Source organism: Solea solea, unplaced genomic scaffold, assembly GCF_958295425.1.
Source record: "Solea solea unplaced genomic scaffold, fSolSol10.1 scaffold_28, whole genome shotgun sequence".
NCBI lineage: Eukaryota > Metazoa > Chordata > Actinopteri > Pleuronectiformes > Soleidae > Solea > Solea solea.
This window is the reverse complement of record NW_026704082.1, coordinates 47501-55000: the sequence shown is the minus strand read 5'-3', so window position 1 is coordinate 55000 and position 7500 is coordinate 47501. Positions and strand designations below refer to the sequence as shown.

General features: G+C 52.0%; 15 non-coding genes and 1 pseudogene across 15 annotated transcripts; 12 read left to right on the top strand and 4 right to left on the bottom strand.

Annotated features, from left to right (window-relative positions):
- Positions 1-265: 265 nt before the first annotated feature.
- LOC131451415 (U5 spliceosomal RNA) lies at positions 266-378 on the top strand. The gene has a single exon (XR_009236274.1). It is a non-coding gene; the product is annotated as a U5 spliceosomal RNA (small nuclear RNA).
- Positions 379-557: 179 nt separating this feature from the next.
- Positions 558-750, top strand: LOC131451336 (U2 spliceosomal RNA). Its single transcript, XR_009236205.1, has one exon. It is a non-coding gene; the product is annotated as a U2 spliceosomal RNA (small nuclear RNA).
- Positions 751-899: 149 nt separating this feature from the next.
- Positions 900-1018, bottom strand: LOC131451444 (5S ribosomal RNA). The gene has a single exon (XR_009236302.1). It is a non-coding gene; the product is annotated as a 5S ribosomal RNA (ribosomal RNA).
- Positions 1019-1420: 402 nt separating this feature from the next.
- Positions 1421-1584, top strand: LOC131451255 (U1 spliceosomal RNA). The gene has a single exon (XR_009236119.1). It is a non-coding gene; the product is annotated as a U1 spliceosomal RNA (small nuclear RNA).
- A 626-nt stretch (positions 1585-2210) lies between these two features.
- Positions 2211-2323, top strand: LOC131451412 (U5 spliceosomal RNA). The gene has a single exon (XR_009236272.1). It is a non-coding gene; the product is annotated as a U5 spliceosomal RNA (small nuclear RNA).
- Positions 2324-2502: 179 nt separating this feature from the next.
- On the top strand, positions 2503-2695 carry LOC131451335 (U2 spliceosomal RNA). The gene has a single exon (XR_009236204.1). It is a non-coding gene; the product is annotated as a U2 spliceosomal RNA (small nuclear RNA).
- A 149-nt stretch (positions 2696-2844) lies between these two features.
- Positions 2845-2963, bottom strand: LOC131451443 (5S ribosomal RNA). The gene has a single exon (XR_009236301.1). It is a non-coding gene; the product is annotated as a 5S ribosomal RNA (ribosomal RNA).
- A 402-nt stretch (positions 2964-3365) lies between these two features.
- LOC131451254 (U1 spliceosomal RNA) lies at positions 3366-3529 on the top strand. Its single transcript, XR_009236118.1, has one exon. It is a non-coding gene; the product is annotated as a U1 spliceosomal RNA (small nuclear RNA).
- A 626-nt stretch (positions 3530-4155) lies between these two features.
- LOC131451411 (U5 spliceosomal RNA) lies at positions 4156-4268 on the top strand. The gene has a single exon (XR_009236271.1). It is a non-coding gene; the product is annotated as a U5 spliceosomal RNA (small nuclear RNA).
- Positions 4269-4447: 179 nt separating this feature from the next.
- LOC131451334 (U2 spliceosomal RNA) lies at positions 4448-4640 on the top strand. The gene has a single exon (XR_009236203.1). It is a non-coding gene; the product is annotated as a U2 spliceosomal RNA (small nuclear RNA).
- A 149-nt stretch (positions 4641-4789) lies between these two features.
- Positions 4790-4908, bottom strand: LOC131451442 (5S ribosomal RNA). Its single transcript, XR_009236300.1, has one exon. It is a non-coding gene; the product is annotated as a 5S ribosomal RNA (ribosomal RNA).
- Positions 4909-5310: 402 nt separating this feature from the next.
- LOC131451253 (U1 spliceosomal RNA) lies at positions 5311-5474 on the top strand. The gene has a single exon (XR_009236117.1). It is a non-coding gene; the product is annotated as a U1 spliceosomal RNA (small nuclear RNA).
- Positions 5475-6119: 645 nt separating this feature from the next.
- LOC131451410 (U5 spliceosomal RNA) lies at positions 6120-6232 on the top strand. Its single transcript, XR_009236270.1, has one exon. It is a non-coding gene; the product is annotated as a U5 spliceosomal RNA (small nuclear RNA).
- A 178-nt stretch (positions 6233-6410) lies between these two features.
- Positions 6411-6591, top strand: LOC131451364 (U2 spliceosomal RNA; annotated as a pseudogene).
- A 149-nt stretch (positions 6592-6740) lies between these two features.
- On the bottom strand, positions 6741-6859 carry LOC131451448 (5S ribosomal RNA). The gene has a single exon (XR_009236306.1). It is a non-coding gene; the product is annotated as a 5S ribosomal RNA (ribosomal RNA).
- A 402-nt stretch (positions 6860-7261) lies between these two features.
- On the top strand, positions 7262-7425 carry LOC131451251 (U1 spliceosomal RNA). Its single transcript, XR_009236115.1, has one exon. It is a non-coding gene; the product is annotated as a U1 spliceosomal RNA (small nuclear RNA).
- Positions 7426-7500: the final 75 nt, after the last annotated feature.

Here is a 7500-nt window from a genome sequence, read left to right as displayed (position 1 = left end):
ACACAGAGCTGCTTTGCTCATGCACTCACATCTACCACTAAACCTTGGAGGTGTGCCACAGCCTCAGCGATTGATAGAAAACTGCAGCACACAACCAACAGTAAGAATGCGCTTCCAAACATGCAGTCAAATGTGGGCGGTTGATTGGCCGGCAAACCAAAAACGTTGAAGAAAGGCTGTCCCAAGGTGGCCGGCCGGGCCGACCGAGACTGTGGTGACTCCGGCGGATAGACTCCTTGGCTGCTCTCAAGGAGAGGGGCTATGTCGACTCTGGTTTTTCTTCAAAATGCACAAGTCTTTCGCCTTTTACTAAAGACTTCCGTGGAGAGGAACGTCCGAGAGTTTAAGTTATTTTTGGTGGGCTTTGCTGTATGGCTGCGCCCTTTGAGTGTGTCAAATGTCAAGCAGCTGTCCGTCACGGCTCAGAGGTGCGCTTAGATCACCTGGGGGTGGAGGTGATCGGCAGCAGCCTTTGTTATGCGCACTTCAGAAACATGGCACCACAACAAGTAACTTGTGCGCCAAGATCTTGAGTTGGCCCCAGACACTGGCGGGCCATCGCTTCTCGGCCTTTTGGCTAAGATCAAGTGTAGTATCTGTTCTTATCAGTTTAATATCTGATATGTCCTCTATATGGGGATTAAATATTAAATGCATTTTTGAGCATTGGGCGGTGAAACCTGGGGCTTGCTCTCTTCACTCCTTGCATTGACCTGGTATTGCAGTGCCACCAGGAACGGTGCACCGTTCTCTTTTTTTCTGTGAAAACCAAAGCAAGGCTGAAACTGGAAGGACATTAACGTGTGCCCGTGCGTCAACGTAATTGCAAGCCCACGTTTCTTGTAAGGAAGCAGCAGTGTCAAAGCGTGCTGCAGTGTAAAAGTGTGCTGCAGTGTAAAAGCTTACAGCACCTGGTATTCCCAGGCAGTCTCCCATCCAAGTACTAACCAGGCCCGACCCTGCTTAGCTTCCGAGATCAGACGAGATCGGGCGTGCTCAGGGTGGTGTGGCCGCAAGCCGACGGGCAGGTGACACAGACTCCTTTTATAGACCAGGCAAGGCCCCCTGCTCGTGGAGGGGCTCAAAAGTCAGCCTTCCGAACACACTGCACTTGAGCCTTTATCGCCACTACCTGCTACACTCTATTCCAGTATTTGGAAGCTACACCGAGATGGGTAAGCTGCTGTTGGTGCCGTCAGGTCCAGTTGTTGCTGAATCTATAGGAAATGACAGCCAGGTATGCCAGTGAAAAGGTCGAGTGTTTCCTCTCCAATGTGTGCTGGAGGTTGAAGTTGAACACAGCACAGCATTAACGAGCACCTGAGTCAAGGCATTGGACTCTGGGACTATCCATTTCCTGCACCATCGGCCAAAGAGCTGTGTCTGGGAACAGCCACCCAGTGCTGGGCAAGTACACCTCATACTTACCTGGCAGGGGAGACACCATGATCAAGAAGGTGGTTCACCCAGGGCGAGGCTCAGCCATTGCACTCTGGTTGTGCTGACCCCTGCAAATTCCCCAAACGTGGGAATCTTGACTGCATAATTTTTGCTGGTGGGGTACTGCGTCCGCGCTCTCCCCCGATGACGTAGTTGTAAGCAAAGGTCAGCCGCCCAAAGTTCCGCCTTGTGTGCCCATCTCCAGGCTTCTCACGTGCTCGCAGAGCGACATCCCCAGTCTTTCCAAGTTGCTGGGAATGGGATGGTTGTGGGTGTTGTCTTTTAGCTCTAAGGAAATGTCATGCTCCCTTTCCCGGCTCTTTGTAGGAGAACTGGATTGTTGGAGATGGATCCATGGCCATCATGCCAAGGGTTAATACTTTGGCGCTTGTTCCGTCCACTCCTGTACATTGACCTGATATTGAAGCGATGCCAGGAGCAGCTCACCATTTCAGAAGCCCGGAGGAGCTGGGAAACGGCCCGGCAGTTTGTACTGCTCGGTGTGACACAGAGCTGCTTTGCTCATGCACTCACATCTACCACTAAACCTTGGAGGTGTGCCACAGCCTCAGCGATTGATAGAAAACTGCAGCACACAACCAACAGTAAGAATGCGCTTCCAAACATGCAGTCAAATGTGGGCGGTTGATTGGCCGGCAAACCAAAAACGTTGAAGAAAGGCTGTCCCAAGGTGGCCGGCCGGGCCGACCGAGACTGTGGTGACTCCGGCGGATAGACTCCTTGGCTGCTCTCAAGGAGAGGGGCTATGTCGACTCTGGTTTTTCTTCAAAATGCACAAGTCTTTCGCCTTTTACTAAAGACTTCCGTGGAGAGGAACGTCCGAGAGTTTAAGTTATTTTTGGTGGGCTTTGCTGTATGGCTGCGCCCTTTGAGTGTGTCAAATGTCAAGCAGCTGTCCGTCACGGCTCAGAGGTGCGCTTAGATCACCTGGGGGTGGAGGTGATCGGCAGCAGCCTTTGTTATGCGCACTTCAGAAACATGGCACCACAACAAGTAACTTGTGCGCCAAGATCTTGAGTTGGCCCCAGACACTGGCGGGCCATCGCTTCTCGGCCTTTTGGCTAAGATCAAGTGTAGTATCTGTTCTTATCAGTTTAATATCTGATATGTCCTCTATATGGGGATTAAATATTAAATGCATTTTTGAGCATTGGGCGGTGAAACCTGGGGCTTGCTCTCTTCACTCCTTGCATTGACCTGGTATTGCAGTGCCACCAGGAACGGTGCACCGTTCTCTTTTTTTCTGTGAAAACCAAAGCAAGGCTGAAACTGGAAGGACATTAACGTGTGCCCGTGCGTCAACGTAATTGCAAGCCCACGTTTCTTGTAAGGAAGCAGCAGTGTCAAAGCGTGCTGCAGTGTAAAAGTGTGCTGCAGTGTAAAAGCTTACAGCACCTGGTATTCCCAGGCAGTCTCCCATCCAAGTACTAACCAGGCCCGACCCTGCTTAGCTTCCGAGATCAGACGAGATCGGGCGTGCTCAGGGTGGTGTGGCCGCAAGCCGACGGGCAGGTGACACAGACTCCTTTTATAGACCAGGCAAGGCCCCCTGCTCGTGGAGGGGCTCAAAAGTCAGCCTTCCGAACACACTGCACTTGAGCCTTTATCGCCACTACCTGCTACACTCTATTCCAGTATTTGGAAGCTACACCGAGATGGGTAAGCTGCTGTTGGTGCCGTCAGGTCCAGTTGTTGCTGAATCTATAGGAAATGACAGCCAGGTATGCCAGTGAAAAGGTCGAGTGTTTCCTCTCCAATGTGTGCTGGAGGTTGAAGTTGAACACAGCACAGCATTAACGAGCACCTGAGTCAAGGCATTGGACTCTGGGACTATCCATTTCCTGCACCATCGGCCAAAGAGCTGTGTCTGGGAACAGCCACCCAGTGCTGGGCAAGTACACCTCATACTTACCTGGCAGGGGAGACACCATGATCAAGAAGGTGGTTCACCCAGGGCGAGGCTCAGCCATTGCACTCTGGTTGTGCTGACCCCTGCAAATTCCCCAAACGTGGGAATCTTGACTGCATAATTTTTGCTGGTGGGGTACTGCGTCCGCGCTCTCCCCCGATGACGTAGTTGTAAGCAAAGGTCAGCCGCCCAAAGTTCCGCCTTGTGTGCCCATCTCCAGGCTTCTCACGTGCTCGCAGAGCGACATCCCCAGTCTTTCCAAGTTGCTGGGAATGGGATGGTTGTGGGTGTTGTCTTTTAGCTCTAAGGAAATGTCATGCTCCCTTTCCCGGCTCTTTGTAGGAGAACTGGATTGTTGGAGATGGATCCATGGCCATCATGCCAAGGGTTAATACTTTGGCGCTTGTTCCGTCCACTCCTGTACATTGACCTGATATTGAAGCGATGCCAGGAGCAGCTCACCATTTCAGAAGCCCGGAGGAGCTGGGAAACGGCCCGGCAGTTTGTACTGCTCGGTGTGACACAGAGCTGCTTTGCTCATGCACTCACATCTACCACTAAACCTTGGAGGTGTGCCACAGCCTCAGCGATTGATAGAAAACTGCAGCACACAACCAACAGTAAGAATGCGCTTCCAAACATGCAGTCAAATGTGGGCGGTTGATTGGCCGGCAAACCAAAAACGTTGAAGAAAGGCTGTCCCAAGGTGGCCGGCCGGGCCGACCGAGACTGTGGTGACTCCGGCGGATAGACTCCTTGGCTGCTCTCAAGGAGAGGGGCTATGTCGACTCTGGTTTTTCTTCAAAATGCACAAGTCTTTCGCCTTTTACTAAAGACTTCCGTGGAGAGGAACGTCCGAGAGTTTAAGTTATTTTTGGTGGGCTTTGCTGTATGGCTGCGCCCTTTGAGTGTGTCAAATGTCAAGCAGCTGTCCGTCACGGCTCAGAGGTGCGCTTAGATCACCTGGGGGTGGAGGTGATCGGCAGCAGCCTTTGTTATGCGCACTTCAGAAACATGGCACCACAACAAGTAACTTGTGCGCCAAGATCTTGAGTTGGCCCCAGACACTGGCGGGCCATCGCTTCTCGGCCTTTTGGCTAAGATCAAGTGTAGTATCTGTTCTTATCAGTTTAATATCTGATATGTCCTCTATATGGGGATTAAATATTAAATGCATTTTTGAGCATTGGGCGGTGAAACCTGGGGCTTGCTCTCTTCACTCCTTGCATTGACCTGGTATTGCAGTGCCACCAGGAACGGTGCACCGTTCTCTTTTTTTCTGTGAAAACCAAAGCAAGGCTGAAACTGGAAGGACATTAACGTGTGCCCGTGCGTCAACGTAATTGCAAGCCCACGTTTCTTGTAAGGAAGCAGCAGTGTCAAAGCGTGCTGCAGTGTAAAAGTGTGCTGCAGTGTAAAAGCTTACAGCACCTGGTATTCCCAGGCAGTCTCCCATCCAAGTACTAACCAGGCCCGACCCTGCTTAGCTTCCGAGATCAGACGAGATCGGGCGTGCTCAGGGTGGTGTGGCCGCAAGCCGACGGGCAGGTGACACAGACTCCTTTTATAGACCAGGCAAGGCCCCCTGCTCGTGGAGGGGCTCAAAAGTCAGCCTTCCGAACACACTGCACTTGAGCCTTTATCGCCACTACCTGCTACACTCTATTCCAGTATTTGGAAGCTACACCGAGATGGGTAAGCTGCTGTTGGTGCCGTCAGGTCCAGTTGTTGCTGAATCTATAGGAAATGACAGCCAGGTATGCCAGTGAAAAGGTCGAGTGTTTCCTCTCCAATGTGTGCTGGAGGTTGAAGTTGAACACAGCACAGCATTAACGAGCACCTGAGTCAAGGCATTGGACTCTGGGACTATCCATTTCCTGCACCATCGGCCAAAGAGCTGTGTCTGGGAACAGCCACCCAGTGCTGGGCAAGTACACCTCATACTTACCTGGCAGGGGAGACACCATGATCAAGAAGGTGGTTCACCCAGGGCGAGGCTCAGCCATTGCACTCTGGTTGTGCTGACCCCTGCAAATTCCCCAAACGTGGGAATCTTGACTGCATAATTTTTGCTGGTGGGGTACTGCGTCCGCGCTCTCCCCCGATGACGTAGTTGTAAGCAAAGGTCAGCCGCCCAAAGTTCCGCCTTGTGTGCCCATCTCCAGGCTTCTCACGTGCTCGCAGAGCGACATCCCCAGTCTTTCCAAGTTGCTGGGAATGGGATGGTTGTGGGTGTTGTCTTTTAGCTCTAAGGAAATGTCATGCTCCCTTTCCCGGCTCTTTGTAGGAGAACTGGATTGTTGGAGATGGATCCATGGCCATCATGCCAAGGGTTAATACTTTGGCGCTTGTTCCGTCCACTCCTGTACATTGACCTGATATTGAAGCGATGCCAGGAGCAGCTCACCATTTCAGAAGCCCGGAGGAGCTGGGAAACGGCCCGGCAGTTTGTACTGCTCGGTGTGACACAGAGCTGCTTTGCTCATGCACTCACATCTACCACTAAACCTTGGAGGTGTGCCCGGGAGCGAGGAATGTGCCACAGCCTCAGCGATTGATAGAAAACTGCAGCACACAACCAACAGTAAGAATGCGCTTCCAAACATGCAGTCAAATGTGGGCGGTTGATTGGCCGGCAAACCAAAAACGTTGAAGAAAGGCTGTCCCAAGGTGGCCGGCCGGGCCGACCGAGACTGTGGTGACTCCGGCGGATAGACTCCTTGGCTGCTCTCAAGGAGAGGGTCTATGTCGACTCTGGTTTTTCTTCAAAATGCACAAGTCTTTCGCCTTTTACTAAAGACTTCCGTGGAGAGGAACGTCCGAGAGTTTAAGTTATTTTTGGTGGGCTTTGCTGTATGGCTGCGCCCTTTGAGTGTGTCAAATGTCAAGCAGCTGTCCGTCACGGCTCAGAGGTGCACTTAGATCACCTGGGGGCGGAGGTGATCGGCAGCAGCCTTGTTATGCGCACTTCAGAAACATGGCACCACAACAAGTAACTTGTGCGCCAAGATCTTGAGTTGGCCCCAGACACTGGCGGGCCATCGCTTCTTGGCATCAAGTGTAGTATCTGTTCTTATCAGTTTAATATCTGATATGTCCTCTATATGGGGATTAAATATTAAATGCATTTTTGAGCATTGGGCGGTGAAACCTGGGGCTTGCTCTCTTCACTCCTTGCATTGACCTGGTATTGCAGTGCCACCAGGAACGGTGCACCGTTCTCTTTTTTTCTGTGAAAACCAAAGCAAGGCTGAAACTGGAAGGACATTAACGTGTGCCCGTGCGTCAACGTAATTGCAAGCCCACGTTTCTTGTAAGGAAGCAGCAGTGTCAAAGCGTGCTGCAGTGTAAAAGTGTGCTGCAGTGTAAAAGCTTACAGCACCTGGTATTCCCAGGCAGTCTCCCATCCAAGTACTAACCAGGCCCGATCCTGCTTAGCTTCCGAGATCAGACGAGATCGGGCGTGCTCAGGGTGGTGTGGCCGCAAGCCGACGGGCAGGTGACACAGACTCTTTTTATAGACCAGGCAAGGCCCCCTGCTCGTGGAGGGGCTCAAAAGTCAGCCTTCCGAACACACTGCACTTGAGCCTTTATCGCCACTACCTGCTACACTCTATTCCAGTATTTGGAAGCTACACCGAGATGGGTAAGCTGCTGTTGGTGCCGTCAGGTCCAGTTGTTGCTGAATCTATAGGAAATGACAGCCAGGTATGCCAGTGAAAAGGTCGAGTGTTTCCTCTCCAATGTGTGCTGGAGGTTGAAGTTGAACACAGCACAGCATTAACGAGCACCTGAGTCAAGGCATTGGACTCTGGGACTATCCATTTCCTGCACCATCGGCCAAAGAGCTGTGTCTGGGAACCGCCACCCAGTGCTGGGCAAGTACACCTCATACTTACCTGGCAGGGGAGACACCATGATCAAGAAGGTGGTTCACCCAGGGCGAGGCTCAGCCATTGCACTCTGGTTGTGCTGACCCCTGCAAATTCCCCAAACGTGGGAATCTTGACTGCATAATTTTTGCTGGTGGGGTACTGCGTCCGCGCTCTCCCCCGATGACGTAGTTGTAAGCAAAGGTCAGCCGCCCAAAGTTCCGCCTTGTGTGCCCATCTCCAGGCTTCTCACGTGCT